The sequence below is a fragment of the Taudactylus pleione genome, unplaced genomic scaffold (genome assembly GCF_031769625.1).
Source record: "Taudactylus pleione unplaced genomic scaffold, aTauple2 ptg000967l, whole genome shotgun sequence".
Taxonomy (NCBI): Eukaryota; Metazoa; Chordata; class Amphibia; order Anura; family Myobatrachidae; genus Taudactylus; species Taudactylus pleione.
In genome coordinates, this window is record NW_028285368.1 from 12,227,501 (window position 1) to 12,230,000 (window position 2,500).

The window sequence follows — 2,500 nt, forward strand, 5'->3', positions numbered from 1 at the left end:
CCTGGGATTCCTAGGTGGTCTCCAAACCAAGTACTAACCTGGCCCACCACTGCATAGCTTCCAAGATCAGACGAGATTGGGCATGTCCAGTGTGGTTTGGCTGTAGGTGCTCAAAAACATTATCTATAGACCTCTTTTACTTCTTAACTCAAGTAAATTCAATGATAAGTTGAAAAATGAAATGTAAAATGTAATGGAAAAGAATGTTATGGCAGTATAAAATTACCTACAGCACCTGGTATTCCCAGGTGGTCTCCCATTCAAGTACTAACCAGGCCCAACACTGCATAGCTTCCAATATCAGACGATATTGGGCATGTCCAGTGTGGTTTGGCTGTAGGTGCTCAAAAACATTAATTTTAGACCTCTATTACTTCTTAACTCAAGTAAATTCATTGATATGTTGAAAAAATTAAATGTAAAATGTAATAGAAAAGAATGTTATGGCAGTATAAAATTACCTACAGCACCTGGTTTTCCCAGGTGGTCTCCCATCCAAGTACTAACCAGGCCCAACACTGCATAGCTTCCAAGTTCAGACGAGATTGGGCATGTCCTGTGTGGTTTGGCTGTAGGTGCTCAAAAACATTAACTTTAGACCTCTATTACTTCTTAACTCAAGTAAATTCATTGATAAGTTGAAAAAATTAAATGTAAAATGTAATAGAAAAGAATGTTATGGCAGTATAAAATTACCTACAGCACCTGGTATTCCCAGGTGGTCTCCCATCCAAGTACTAACCAGGCCCAACACTGCATAGCTTCCAAGTTCAGTCGAGATTGGGCATTTCCAGTGTGGTTTGGCTGTAGGTGCTCAAAAACATTAACTTTAGACCTCTTTTACTTCTTAACTCAAGTAAATTCAATGATTAGTTGAAAAATGAAATGTAAAATGTAATAGAAAAGAATGTTATGGCAGTATAAAATTACCTACAGCACCTGGGATTCCTAGGTGGTCTCCCATCCAAGTACTAACCAGGCCCAACACTGCATAGCTTCCAAGATCAGACGATATTGGGCATGTCCAGTGTGCTTTGGCTGTAGGTGCCCCAAACCAATAATTTTAGACCTCTATTACTTCTTAACTCAAGTAAATTCATTGATAAGTTGAAAAAATTAAATGTAAAATGTAATAGAAAAGAATGTTATGGCAGTATAAAATTACCTACAGCACCTGGTATTCCCAGGTGGTCCCCCATCCAAGTACTAACCAGGCCCAACACTGCATAGCTTCCAAGATCAGATGATATTGGGCATGTCCAGTGTGGTTTAGCTGTAGGTGCCCAAAACCTTTAACTTTAGACCTCAATTACTTCTTAACTCAAGTAAATTCATTGATAAATTGAAAAAATTAAATGTAAAATGTAATAGAAAAGAATGTTATGGCAGTATAAAATTACCTACTGCACCTGGTATTCCCAGGTGGTCTCCCGTCCAAGTACTAACCAGGCCCAACACTGCATAGCTTCCAAGATCAAACGAGATTGGGAATGTCCAGTGTGGTTTGGCTGTAGGTGCTCAAAAGCATTAACTTTTGACCTCTATTACTTCTTAACTCAAGTAAATTCATTGATAAGTTGAAAAAATTAAATGTAAAATGTAATAGAATAGACTGTTATGGCAGTATAAAATTACCTACAGAACCTGGGATTCCTAGGTGGTCTCCCATCCAAGTACTAACCAGGCCCAACACTGCATAGCTTCCAAGATCAGATGAGATTGGGCATGTCCAGTGTGGTTTGGCTGTAGGTGCTCAAAAACATTAATTTTAGACCTCTTTTACTTCTTAACTCAAGTAAATTCAATGATAAGTTGAAATATGAAATGTAAAATGTAATAGAAAAGAATGTTTTGGCAGTATAAAATTACCTACAGCTCCTGGTATTCCCAGGTGGTCTCCCATCCAAGTACTAACAAGGCCCAACACTGCATAGCTTCCAAGATCAGACGAGATTGGGCATGTCCAGTGTGGTTTGGCTGTAGTTGCCCAAAACCATTAACTTTAGACCTCTATTACTTCTTAACTCAAGTAAATTCATTGATAAGTTGAAAAAATTAAATGTAAAATGTAATAGAAAAGAATGTTATGGCAGTATGAAATTACCTACAGCACCTGGTATTCCCAGGTGGTCTCCCATCCAAGTACTAACCAGGCCCAACACTGCATAGCTTCCAAGTTCAGTCGAGATTGGGCATGTCCAGTGTGGTTTGGCTGTAGGTGCTCAAAAACATTAACTTTAGGCCTCTTTTACTTCTTAACTCAAGTAAATTCAATGATTAGTTGAAAAATGAAATGTAAAATGTAATAGAAAAGAATGTTATGGCAGTATAAAATTACCTACAGCACCTGGCATTCCCAGGTGGTCTCCCGTCCAAGTACTAACCAGGCCCAACACTGCATAGCTTCCAAGATCAAACGAGATTGGGCATGTCCAGTGTGGTTTGGCTGTAGGTGCTCATAAGCATTAACTTTAGAACTCTATTACTTCTTAACTCAAGT

At 38.5% G+C, this 2,500-nt stretch overlaps 1 non-coding gene and 10 pseudogenes across 1 annotated transcript; all 11 read right to left on the reverse strand.

The window, feature by feature from the left end:
- The window catches only part of LOC148469093 (5S ribosomal RNA), a 119-nt pseudogene extending 11 nt beyond the window's left edge, over positions 1-108 (reverse strand).
- A 115-nt stretch (positions 109-223) lies between these two features.
- LOC148469094 (5S ribosomal RNA) lies at positions 224-342 on the reverse strand (annotated as a pseudogene).
- A 116-nt stretch (positions 343-458) lies between these two features.
- LOC148469095 (5S ribosomal RNA) lies at positions 459-577 on the reverse strand (annotated as a pseudogene).
- A 116-nt stretch (positions 578-693) lies between these two features.
- Positions 694-812, reverse strand: LOC148469096 (5S ribosomal RNA). Its single transcript, XR_015874143.1, has one exon. It is a non-coding gene; the product is annotated as a 5S ribosomal RNA (ribosomal RNA).
- Positions 813-927: 115 nt separating this feature from the next.
- On the reverse strand, positions 928-1,046 carry LOC148469097 (5S ribosomal RNA; annotated as a pseudogene).
- Positions 1,047-1,162: 116 nt separating this feature from the next.
- On the reverse strand, positions 1,163-1,281 carry LOC148469098 (5S ribosomal RNA; annotated as a pseudogene).
- A 116-nt stretch (positions 1,282-1,397) lies between these two features.
- LOC148469099 (5S ribosomal RNA) lies at positions 1,398-1,516 on the reverse strand (annotated as a pseudogene).
- A 116-nt stretch (positions 1,517-1,632) lies between these two features.
- On the reverse strand, positions 1,633-1,751 carry LOC148469100 (5S ribosomal RNA; annotated as a pseudogene).
- A 115-nt stretch (positions 1,752-1,866) lies between these two features.
- On the reverse strand, positions 1,867-1,985 carry LOC148469101 (5S ribosomal RNA; annotated as a pseudogene).
- A 116-nt stretch (positions 1,986-2,101) lies between these two features.
- LOC148469102 (5S ribosomal RNA) lies at positions 2,102-2,220 on the reverse strand (annotated as a pseudogene).
- Positions 2,221-2,335: 115 nt separating this feature from the next.
- Positions 2,336-2,454, reverse strand: LOC148469103 (5S ribosomal RNA; annotated as a pseudogene).
- Between the last annotated feature and the right edge of the window lie 46 nt (positions 2,455-2,500).